General features: G+C 36.2%; 1 pseudogene; it reads left to right on the top strand.

Annotated features, from left to right (window-relative positions):
- Positions 1–883: 883 nt before the first annotated feature.
- On the top strand, positions 884–8,131 carry LOC123762569 (folate receptor beta-like; annotated as a pseudogene).
- The last annotated feature ends 5,567 nt before the right edge of the window (positions 8,132–13,698 follow it).

Here is a 13,698-nt window from a genome sequence, read left to right as displayed (position 1 = left end):
GCCCAGAAGCCGGCGGCTTGTCTTTTTCTCCAGACTTTGAAAATCTGTTCTCAAACATGGCCAAAGTATTGCCATCAAACTTTGCACCTCACACTGCCACAGCTTTCTTATATAATTTTCAGACTTCAAATAAAGTACAATGAGAAATTGAGTGAAGCGTTCTATTGTTAATTAAATCGTGATGTTCCTAATCGTTGACTACCTTTTAATCCACTTCTTGAATCTGTGCATCTATGGTCTAAACCTCGACTGGCCATTATTTATTAAGTTGTCTTATTCCTCCCCAGAGAATGCTAGCAAAATATTGATGCTGTGAACTATTGATTAAACTATTTCTCTACCAAAAAATCTTTTAATGTCTCAAAATTGATGTGAATTTCGTAACTTTGACTAACAAATGGTCCTATGGTAAAGTATAAACCCTAGATTGTTGCTGTTGAAAATAACATTTTGTTTACTTTAATTTGAAAGCAAAATTACCTTTTTATAACCTGAAAGTGTAAAAGTTTGCTATACTACCTAGAAGTCCATAACTATTACTAGGTTAAAAAAAACTTAAAACTAATTGAACTTTTGCACTTAGTGTGTAAACAAAGGTCTTGAATATACACTAGTTAGGACAACTTGAATTTACTTAAATCTGGTAAGTCGTCTACTTGAAAGTAAAGTCCTTGGCATGTGCTCGAACCTTAATAATGTGCTCTGGAGAGTGCGAGACATGTACTGTACTTAGTCATTTGCTATACTAAAGTTTATTTTGGTTGATTTTGTATACTGTGTAAGGTCTATAGACATACTAGTTTGTCCTTGACAAGCTAGTCCAGAAACTTCAATAGATGACTTTTACCTAGTTTTTTATCTTTGTCCTAGAATGTTCTGCTTAACGTTGGTCGTGACCATGACCATGGCTCAGAAGTCGAGAGATGTGGATACTCTAATAAACACTTGTATAGATTCTAAACATCACTAAAGTGCACCAGGACCAGAAGGCAGTCTGTTTACTACGGTATGGATAATTTCTTTTAACGTCTTGCTTTTTAATGTACAATATTGTCACTACAGTAGATTAAAAAAAAAATCTGAAGCCTTCAAAAATATGCTTTTAGCTGTAAAGAGCTTTTGACAGTAGTCACACTTGATATCCTTTCTACCTAAATGATAAATTGCTTAACAGAAAGTACCTCTTTTTATATTTGATTTTTTTAGTGTCATCAGTGGAAGAATAGGTCCTGCTGTACAGAGAATACTACTAGACTTATTCAAGAGTCTAGTCCTTACAACTTCAATTATGACCACTGTTCTCGAGTAGAGTCCATGTCCTCGGAATGTAAACGGCATTTCATGCTCGATCACTGCTTTTACGAATGTTCACCCAATGTTGGCCCATGGGTCGTGTCGGTAAGTATTGCAGAACGTCTAAATTCTATATTTTAAAGGACTTTTATTTAACTAGGGTTTCTGCATTGTTTTAATAACTTAAACATGTTTAAACAATTATTTTTAATCATTAAAAATTTAACATTGTGCAAAACTTAAAAGGCTATTTTATAAAGTTTTTATTTTGGTATTCTGAAAGTGACTTCCCCTAAGCATTTAAATGGCATAGTGGCTTTTTTTTTTTTTTACCAAAAAATAAATTTGTCTAGACATGTAAGAGATTTGGCTCGCTAGTTCCTTTTGCAACGTTAAATAAATTTTCCCTGCAGGAAAATCGCTCGTGGCGGCGGGAAAGATACTGGGGAGTCCCTCTGTGTGCCATTGATTGTGAGCTTTGGTTTACTGCGTGTGCCAACGATGTCACTTGCACAGACAATTGGACCAACAATTTCAGGTGGTTGAATATGACGGGTGATTGCCCAACAAAAGGAAGCTGCTTGACAAATTACTGCCCCGCAAATTCTACCTGTCAAACATTTAAAGAAATCTATAGGACAGCCCGGAACTTCTGTGAAAAGGTATGTTGAACACAACTTTTTTTTTTTTTTTTTTCTTCCCTCCCCACCTTTCTTGATTCAAAGTTCAGTGTATTATTGTCCATGTGACTTGCCAATTTTATATTTTCCAAATGCCCTAAAATTGGCTATTCAATGTTGGTTTAAATTCATAGGCCTAGAGAGTAGACTGCCCTCTTAATATTTTTCCTACCAAGATGGGAAAGGGGTTACTGAACATCTACAAATATCACAAAGATTGATGTGGCTTGATTGTTTCCAAATTTCAGTTTGGCAACTTTAATTGTTAAAATATTTTGATGCTATTTTCTTAATAGTACCTGCTATAAGACTCTGCCTCCTGTGTACATGTCTATTGATACCCAGTAAAGGTGGTATCCCTTCCATATGACTTGCCAGACTGGCTTAATTATTAAAGTTGTTTACGCTTAACTATGCAACTTTTTTTCCAGCCTTCTCCTTAAACACTGACACACCCAGTACCTGGTAAGGTTAAATGGTGTACTTCAAAATTACCACTGTACAAGTGCATTTTTTCTCAATCAAGAAATGAGTTCATAAAAGTTCCTAAAGTCTTGCATAAACCATTCCCTTTAGTGAAGTTTAAAATATACCTGTACTTTAATGCCTGCATTTTTATACAAAGTTGACTCTTCATTCTAGGTGTGGGACAATGCTTGGAAATATGCTGAACCGACAACACCATGTATGCACCTACAGTTCAACCAATCTGCCATAAATCCAAATGATGCTGTTGCTCTACATTATGCACAGATTATAGCTGGTTCCCAGATGCACAACTGCAACCTAATGTGGTTTAGTATACAACTTGCTGTTTGGGCATTTATCAATAGAATATTGACAGTTGCATCCTAGACTTGGCTTGTTGCCATAGTTCATTAATTAACTCTTTACTTTTGACTATAAACTTGCCCTTGCTGAGGGGAAACGATTCTATTAAAATGTTTACAAAGAAAAAAAAAATTGAGTGTAATATCCTGATCACATGAGTAATAGTGTGCTGTATTCTGGTTCTGCCCTTGTGCCTTGTCTACCTCTATTAAATTATCTGAAATGTGCCAGAAATAAAATGCTTCTTTATTTCTATCAGACATCACCCAATGAAATTTTGGTAGATTCTCAACCACATTGGAGTTGTCAAACTTGCAGCCAAGGCCATTTTACTTGTTCTGTTTCACACGTCCCCTCTCCCCCTTAAAAAAAAGTTAGTTTGGAAATCTGCCCAGTCATGTTCTGTGAATGTTGGCAAGGTCGTGGGCTTTGTTAAAACTAACAAACTGCACACATCTCTTTTTCTTGTATAGTCTTTAATATTCCTTAATATAGTCTTCTTTATTCTTTAGTATTTTAGTATTCTTTATTCTTCTATTCTTTAGTATAGTCTTTAATATTTAGATTATTCAAGATAATGGACAGATGGTGCTAGTCTTCCCAGCTTGGTGCTATCTTTTGATGACTGCCACAGATTGGAGAGATTCTTTCTCTGGACTAAAAATCTCTCGCTTCCTCATTACATGTCCCATGCATTGTCCTGTCCCTGCCACCATCTCTCCCTCCTTACCAAACTAGGAAGACCCTCTAGGCAATTTTTTCTTTCTTAAATTCTGCCATCTACATCTTGGTAATTTTGTGGCCACAGCTGCTGTACACCCTTCTCCTTGCTGCCCAATATTAACAATTGCAGAGTGGATACAGAATTTAAAGTGTGTACATCAATCATCCACCCAGAATTGGCCAATTCTCCTTGCATATAGGCCAGAAGACTACTCTTCTGGCATGTCCTTGTAAATTCCTCCATATTCTCCTTGGACCAAATGCATCCACAAAGTGCACAATTTTTTGTTGTTAAATTCTGGTAGACTGACTTACATTCACTTGCCATACTAAAAGGTGATCTTTCTGCACTTTAATATACCTGGGTTGGTGGGGAAAGGGTGACCTTTACCTCTAAAACTTCAAGAATTGCCTTATCAGGAAAAAAATGGGGCAAGTTTCATTTTAAGACCTTACTGGAAACTTGCTACTACCTTTGTCTCTCTTGCTTTCATGTTAAATTTGTCCTTTTACTGCTATAAACTTGCCCTGCTCAATGCCATTCTTCGCTCCATCTTGTACTATCCCACATGTGGCAGAGAATGCTTTTCTTTAGGTTCTGACTGTGCTTACTCCTAGTGCATAGCCTGGAAGTCCCAGCACACGTGTAGATTTTGACTGAATTAATTCGACAAAATTTTTGCCCAAGTCCGAAATCTTGTATTGGGTCAGGTGAACACGGAAGGTGATCTATCCTTGGATACCTGGATAATAATTATTACAAATGGATAAAAATCTCCAAAGATGGTTACACACTTTCAACCGAATTCAATATCTGCTTTCTGTAAATTGGTGTCGACCTTGCCAGAAAATTACTAAAGACCCAGACAGATGTCACAAAGTCGCATCAGCAGCTATCCTATCACTACTCATCTTGCCAGTCAGCCCGACAGACATTCGTAATTCAATCATTTCAATCACAATCGATCGCAATCGCTAATTCAAACCACAGCTGGGAACATATTAGTGAAATAGTCTTTGGTATGAGTGTTGGGGGGGGGGGGGCCCCTCCCCCTGCTCTACCCATAGCGCTGCTATTCAACAAATCTGTCTTATTTTTACTGATATCCTCAAAGCAAGAGTGAGGCCATTTCAAAAGGGGCAAGACAGCTGACCTAAATTACAGACCAATATCAAATCTACTGATGCTTTCAAAAATTTTCATTTGATGGTGCTACATAACCTTCCTGGTTTGGTGCCTTCTTTTTTATACTAATTTTCAAAAATATTTGAAAAATCGCTTACTGACTGCTCTATTTCTACTTTGAAAAACTTGACATTATTAAATCCCTACCAGTTTGGTACTCTTTTGGGAATGGATGCCAATGCCATTATTAGGCTGCTCAATATAATCCATAAAGCCCTTGTCAGAATAAAGTTCCCAATTGGCCTCTTTATTGACCTGTGAAAAGCCTTTGATATCGTAAATCATAACTACCTCTTAAACTTTACCATGGTATCAGAGGCCTAGCTCTGGATTATTAGTTCCTTTCTTGGTGATGCACCATTATGTAGCCATCAATAACTTGACCCCCCCCCCTATCTACCATTGACAGTAGGAATGCCACAGGGCAGCATCTTGGGGCCCTTTATTTCTTATATCAATGATTTGCTAAATGTTTGTAACATTCTTAAACCTATACTATTTGCTGACAATACTACCTTTCCTCTATTCTGACCCAAACTTGCCAAATATTGTCGATAATGAATTAATCCACTCGTGGATGTCTACCAACAAACTCGCTGAACATAGATAAGGCCTAATGTACTATATTTTATTTGGTAGTAAATTGCCAAATGAAATCCAACTTCAGGTAGACAATGTTAACATTGTCAAAAAAAATAAGGGGGAAAAGTTATACATAGCCTATACATAGACACGACTCAACTTCAGCACCCACATAACGCAGCCAAAAGTCTTAAATGGTTGGTATATTTTCCAACATAGATTGTTCCCTCATTCTGCTCTTCGCATTGCACTGGGGTAATTTATACCTCTTGCATACGGTATCTGTGCATGGGATTCGACCACTGCAAATTATCTAGAGCCCATCATCACTCTACAAAAATCTATCGGAACTATAACTCTTCAGACAACACGCTTCACTATTGTTTAAGTCCCATAAGGGGGCCAGGAAATGAAATTTTGCACCTTGCTCAAACGCTTTCAAATTATTTGTACATAATCTACTAGGCACATGCTCCAACTTTATCTAAATAATCGCCAACGTAACGTGGAAAAACAAAAAATGAAAAATATTTGTAGAAGTATTAAAAATTTAAGATTTTTAAATGAGCATCAAATATTAAATATCACAAATTGTTCATTTAGTGTTATTAGGCTCTCAGAAGAGCATATAATCTTCATTCTTATTAGTTATTATTATAGGATTCAGTATAGTTTACTGTAAAAAAAGTCAAATATGGCATTTGATATATGCGCCAAATTGTATACCAAAAAATTTATAACTCGACATTTAAGGTTTATGAAAAACAATGAAATAGGATTGTAGAACAGACGACTGTGCCCATTTTATGTAAAAATGGTGAGAATCGGTCAAACTGGATTTTTGATGCCGACTCAAAGTGGAAACTCTAGTTGTAAAGATAATTGAATTTGAAGTTAATGACAATGAATAAGGTAGTTCTAATTCATTAATTTACTTGTATGTTTTAATAAACATGGTTTTTTATTCGTACTTGAATATGTGAGCTGTAGATCAATGTGTTGAAATGAAGTAAAGAAAAAATGAAGAAAAACAGATATAGGGATAATTATAATGATTTAGGGGATGTATGTATACTTTATATAAGTGATAAAGCCCTAATCTGGTCCCTAATTATCAAAAAAACCCTAAAGAGACAAAGAAAATGGTTTGAAATCTGAAATATCACCTCCCCCCCCCCCCCAAAAAAAAAAAGTCCAAGTACCAAGTTTTGCCAGTTGTGGCTGATGTATTTGTTGACCAATTAAATTCTAGTATCTTGACATAGTTAAGGACGGGTATGCACTCTACAGGATGTAAAAATTGCAACAAAATCAGATAATACACAAAGGAAGACAAAAAAAAATTAAAAAAAAATACATTTGTGGACACTGGTGAAAATAACAGATATTAACATTGGGCATTGTATTTATATGATATATATAACAAAACAGAGCATAATAACATACTTATTATTATTTGTTTTATTATGTATTACTCAGCAATGCTATAAAGGCACCAACTGCATATCCACTTTGTGAACACTTCTTACTACTATCTTCTTCTTTGAGTGTCGGACAGGTGCATCTCTTTATTACTGCATTATCCATCAGTTCCAATTAATAGGAGCTGTTCTTTTTTAAAAACATGTCTAAAATCAATAAAATCAATATTGGGATGAAACTTTCATGATGCTGAAGCCAATAGTTTGGAATTTTGTTAAACATTTATTAGTAGTTTTCACAATTTTAATATTTTTTGATTACTGGGCCCCTTAACATGCTAAACATACTGACTCCACACATTCTCATGTGCTATTTACATGTACAAAACCTTGTTCCTAAATGCTAATCTTGATCTGAAACGTTTCCTTGGCAGGTGTAATAGAACCCATGAGCACAACACCAGAAATAAATATATCTTTGATATCCCAAAAGTCAAACTAAATCTGTGCAAACACTCCATGGAAATAAAAGGACCCAGTCTTTGGAACTCACCCCCTGATGAATTAAAAAATTGTCCAACCTATTCCCTATTCAAAAGTAAAACCAAAGAGTATCTAATTTCATCCTCATAGTTTCCTACCTCATGCTTCAAACTCAAACTTCATCTTGTACTACAGTACCCACTTCCCCAATATTAGTACTTAATACATATATCCTTACCAGTGTAATCATTGCTGTCAACTTATATTGTACTTATTTGTTGATATATATAACCATGCTACAATGTACCTTTTTTCATCTTGCCTAATAAGGACCTGGATCGAAAAGGACTGATTAAGGATCTGCCCGAAACACTATGCGTGTTAGTGGCTTTGCATGAATGTAAAAATACCAATCTTATGTAATCTCACCAACACATTGTACCTTCTTGTATTTAGATTATTATTATTATTATTACTGTATTATTATTATGTGCCTCTGTAACCCTTTCCACTACTGCCCACAGGATGGGTATGGGGCATATAATAAATTAACTAAACTCATGATTGTTCATCCTGTCAGTGAATGTGTGTTATGCACACAACACATTTAGATATATGTATATGTTATGTTGACTGTCAGCTTGACAGGTCATTACTGTGGTGATTGTGCATGCCATTATATTGACTCTCTAAGTATTCAGAAGGAACTCTTGTATTTCCCTTGAAACCAGCAGTGTTAGGAAAGCCGTTTGTCATTTACTGTCTAAGAAAGTGTTAATACAGGATTGGCCACAAGTGAACCATGTGATCGGTCAATTAAGGCATCCCGATGTCTCTCTAATGTGATATTAGCTTTTCTAACATCAATCATAGAATAATGTAAGCAACCTATATATTAGTAAGTAAGTTCTGTAAATAAACATTAGGTTTTATGACGGTGTTTGTGTAAAACCTTATTATATAATGCCACCCAACTAAAGTGCCCTCGGCACATACAGCCCCAAGCCCAAACGCCTTCAAACCTTCAGCCATACAAATTTTGGTGAGGACCCATTTCTTGCATTGGAGTGATTCTCACAACCAAAGTAATTTGGAATCAGGTGAAGCCTGTCAATAAGGATTACCCAACAGAAGGGTCAGTTTCTTGGCCTATTCCTAGACAAGAGACTCAACTTCAGCACCCACATACAACACATAACTAAGAAAGTCTCTAAAACAGTTGGTATACTCTCCAAAATCAGATATTATATACCTAACTCTGCTCTCATCTCACTATATTATGCACTAATCTATATCTATCTTAATTATGGTATCTGTGCATGGGGGTTCAACCACTGCAAACCACCTCAAATCCATCATCACTCAGCAAAAATCTGCTGTCAGAATAATAACAAACTCTGCTTTCAGACAACACTCAGCCCCCTTGTTTAAATCCCTCAACATGCTAAACAAACTCACTCCACACATTCTCTTGTGTCACTTATATTTACAAAACCCTGTTCTTAAATGCAAACCCTGCTCTGAAACTCTCCCTGGACACATGTAATAGGACCCTTTATCACCACACCAGAAATAAATATATCTTTGATATCCCCAGAGTCAATCCCCAAAAATAAAGGGACCTGGTCTATGGAACTCACTCCCTAATGAATTGAAAAGCTGTCCAACTTTTGCCTCATTCAAAAAAAAAAAAAATAATAAAAATTACCTAATTTCATCTTCATAGTTTCCTACCTTGTGCCTTAAAATTGCACTGTATCTAGTGCTACCCAATCTTTATGTACCTAATCCAAACAACTTTACCATTATGATCATTGCTGTCTTCTTATATGTGCTATCAATATGCTGTTTTGTGCCTATTAATCTTTGTTAAATTACTATCAAGCTATCAATACAATCAATCAGAGCTACCGATGTGCTTTAATATACCTACTAATCTCTCTCATCTCATTTTTTTCTTGCAATGTATCTGTTATCATTTTATTAATTCCTCTAGAATTTACCTACTTAAAATTATCTGTTAGATTAAGGACCTGCCCAAAATGCTGCGCATACTAGTGGCTTTACAAGAATGTAATTACCATGCTATGTATCCTCAAAAACCCAATGTACCTTCTTGTATATAAATATAAATAAAAGGACCCTTACTCGACCAAGTACTCTCTGGGCTTGCACACATTGTTCCTGTATTGCTAAACTCAAACTGATAATTATTAAGCCATCAGCATCAAAGTAGTGACATTGCACGTCACCACTTTGACGTGGTAACTTGCCATTGCACGTAATTAAAGTTAAAGTAAAGTAAAAGTCCACAACTGTACTATGTTTTGTATGTTTTTTTTAATATACGATCAATTATTATTAGTCAATACCCTTAATAGATTTGTTAATGGATATATAGCACTGACAACTGTATAGATAATTATTTAGCTAATGACAAACAAGTACATCAAAGGAGCTTTTAATACAACAAGCAATTGCAATTTTAGTGAAGCTTGCATGTATGGGATCTTGTATGAGATTACTCAGGATCTTGTGCCAACATCAGAAAAGGGCAACAGTAATCAAAGGATCTCTGTAGTACAGTTGGGTTCTTTCTCGACTCAGTCGGGAGTCCTGGGTTCGAATCTCGTGCAGGGTAGAAATGACTCGGCATGTTTCCTTTCATCTAATGCTTCTGTATACCTAACGGTAAACAGGTACTTGGGAGTTAGTTAACTGTTTGAGTTGCATCCTGTGAAATGGTAGAATACTAGAATGGACAAAGCAAAGGTTAAATGGTCGTTCAAAATGGAAATGAATCTGACTGGAGAAATTTGATGAGTGGAGTACCGCAAGCTTCCATCTTGGGGCCAATCCATTTTTGTCATAAACATCAATAACATATATGGGAATATTGCAATCCACACCATCAAATTTGCACAAGACACTAAGATCTCCAGAAATCTGATAAATCTGATAAAGATCTCTGATAAAGTAAGAAGCGAAAATTATATCCAGACTTTACAAAGAGATGAACATGAACTTCTCAAATAGTCGGAAGACTGGCAAATGATTTTTGATATGGAAAATGCAGCACCTTACATGTGCTGCATTTTCCGTCTGGCCAGAAAATTTTCGGGGGGTTATGGGCCGCCTCCGTCTGGTCGCCCCCCCAGGCCAGACGGGGGCGGCCCCAGTGCTACAAATCGGCATCTATAGCGCCCCTTAACCCCCCCCCCCTGCAATTTTCATAAAGTCAAATCTGAAATAGAGACTGTGTTTACCGTAGATATATTTAGCAGTGTCAGTGGTTCGAAATATTACATTTTCCGAGAAAGAAAATGGGGGAGGGGGAGGCGAAAAATGTTTGAATAGAGGGAAGGGGGAGAACGGAGATTAGAAAAGAGGGTGGAGAGTTAAGGAGAGGGGGATTTGAAAGTTGAGAGAGAGGAAAAACCTAGGTGCACCCAGGTACCCTATCTTTGCATAATATAAAATCATAATAACAACATGTAATCATATAATGATTAGTATATGATTATGGACTAATCACATGGACTTTGTTGAAACTTTTGGCAAGGTACCACATGAAAGACTAGGAAGGAAACTACAGGCACTTGCAATAAATGGGAGAATACTGGAATGGATAAAACAATGGTTAAAACAATGAAAACCCGAGTCGTGCTAAATTAGAATAAATCTGACTGGAGAAATGGGGTAAGTGGGGTACTTTTGTCATTATACATCAATGACAGAAATATTACTCACCACACAATCAAATTTGCAGATGACACTAAGACTTATGGTAAAGTGGGAAGTGAAAATGAGATTGAGACTTTACAAAGAGATCTACATGAACTCCACAAATGGTCATAAGAACGGCAAATTCGTTTTAATATCGATAAATGCAAGACCTTGCATGTGGGGCATAACAATCCACGTCACAACTAGCAAATTAACAGAATTCATTATTCATCATCAACCTTGCAGCAGATTGTCGGATAAAAGGACCTTACCTTGAGGTGCTTCCGGGGCTTAGCGTCCCCGCGGCCCGGTCGTCGACCAGGACCTAAATTCAGGTAGCTCTGTGTATTTCTTCGTAAGTGGGTTTGCTACGAAGGTTCCTAAGTGCGCCCTAAGAAGATGCTTAGGTGCGATTCAATAAGGTATACTTAGGAAGAAAATTGTTGGTTCACCTGCGTGCCGATAGAGGTCACTACTGTGTTTCGTTTGGCCAATCAGAGAGCAGCAACATTCTTCATATTGAAGATTTAGCGCTGGCTTATCGGAGCTCTACTGCCTCCTATTTACGTCGAATTTTCTTATAAAATTAGTATATTTCGAAGTAAAACAATGTTTTTACAACTTCTACAGCCAGCACCGACATTGTAGTAAACAAATATGTTACATTTGTTGTTTACCTACGTAATTCTAAGAGATACTGTGTAGCTGTCCTTGTTGCTCGGAAGATGCGCTGACAATTATTGTATATATTTACTGAATTTACCCAAGGGCTACTAACTATCTAGTGACCTCGAAGAGGACAGAAAGCCGGCGGCTTGTTAAAGGGCCCGCCAATTGTCTTAATGATATTTTTTAGCTGGAATTTGGCATTTACAGCTTCAGCGGGTAGGCGGTTCCATGGGTTTATAGCCCTCTTGGTGGAAAAAAAACATCTGTTTTCAGTCCTACTTGAGAGAACATACTCTCCAACACTATATCTGTGATTGTCCTGTTATCAGTGACTTCATACCAAATGGTATGAGGTATTTTGAGCTCTGTAATTACTTCATACACTCAGGAATATTGGAAGATATTGTTGTGCTGCACCCAGATTTTGCCAGTGGAGGCTAATAGATCAGCATTAAGTATTTTGTTCTCTCCTAATTCCATGTATGACTGGCCATCCTGTGAGGTGAGGATGTTGGGTGAGCTTGTAGCTGGTTTTTTATCTACACTGTGTGGTCCTTTATACAGAATAGGGAAGCAGCACATTGCTGTGTATACCTAAACATGTTTAAAAATACATTGTTTGAGAGGAGTTTTGTAGAAACTGGTAAGAGTAATTATAATATAATGTTTCCATGATTCAGTGCTTACCTCTTGTGAAAATTGCTTAGAGTTGTTTAGTCAGAGTTGATTTGTTTTTTGTATTGAGGCTGGTATTTTCTAAATTGATTCCATGTACAGTATGTCTAACCATCCTGTGAGATGGGAGTATTAGATAAACTTATAGCTAGTTTTTTATCTACACTGTGTAATATTCCATATAGAATAGGGTAGCAGCACATTGCTGTGTATACCTAATCTTCTTAATAACAAAAATCAGTAATAAAGATTTTAAATTATAGTTTGTATTATTACAAATACAGTACTGGATTATCCTTATTAAATCATGTTGACCATGGATCATTAAGATGTCATGTTGATATGTAATACAAGTCATATTTCTTTTGAACTGCTAATCCATGCTAATCATTCATTAAATTGGGCATTATGTCTCAATTTTTCACTTCATTGGATATACTGTACAGTACAAAAAGATAGGATAAAAATAAACCAGTAATATTTCTTTCATTATATTTTTCATTTAAATAACTGCATCAACATTTTTACAGCTGACAGGATTTGTTTTCCCATACAGGTGCATTATTTGTTAACAAAAATTTGGTTTATTGTTACACACAATGGTGCTACATAGCCTTCCCAGCTTGGTGCCTTCTTTTAATACTTACTGATTAAAAAATAAATAATAAATACATTTTATTCAGGAAAAGTACATACAGTTGATTTACAAACATAATGTTGGATTTATAGGCAGAGCTAGTACATACAATACCTAAAGCCACTAATACTCATAGCATTTCGGACAAGGTGTGGGGGGAAAAAAACACAGACTAAAACTTAATAGTAATCGGGATTAGGTATAAATTGTGTTGAAAGAAGGAATAAAAAATACAAAAAGGGGGTTAACATAGTATAAATCAGCAATTGCACATGTTGGTGAACAGCGTTGTTTAAAAAATAGCAAGACATGGGTTGACATTTAGAAGGTAAGTTAGGTTACATGGAGTTAATTAGGCAGTACTTGGTTTAACTCTTAAACTGGTTGAGAGAGGTACAGCCTTTGACATGATTCGGGAGGTCATTCCACATTCTGGGTCCCTTGATTTGTAGAGCACTTCTAGTTTGGTTACACACAGCCAAATTGAGTAACAGGAAGAGGTCTTGGACACAAATTTGTTCCATGCTAAATGTAGAGGAATCAGCTGAGTATTCCTCAAATAAAATAAGTTGCCTCAGCTTATAAGGTAAATAAAATAAGCATTTCTCAAATAAGTAGCTGCCTCGCCTCACTGCCTTACTGCTACATAGCCTTCCCGGCATGGTGCCTTCTTTTAAATAAATAAATAAATAAATAAATATGTTTATTCAGGTAAGGTATATACATACAAGTGATGTTACATTAATGGATTGATATATAGATAGAGCTAGTACATACAATGCCTAAAGCCAC

Source organism: Procambarus clarkii, chromosome 39, assembly GCF_040958095.1.
Source record: "Procambarus clarkii isolate CNS0578487 chromosome 39, FALCON_Pclarkii_2.0, whole genome shotgun sequence".
Taxonomy (NCBI): Eukaryota; Metazoa; Arthropoda; class Malacostraca; order Decapoda; family Cambaridae; genus Procambarus; species Procambarus clarkii.
The sequence above is the reverse complement of the archived record's forward strand: the minus strand, read 5'-3'. Positions and strand labels throughout refer to the sequence as shown.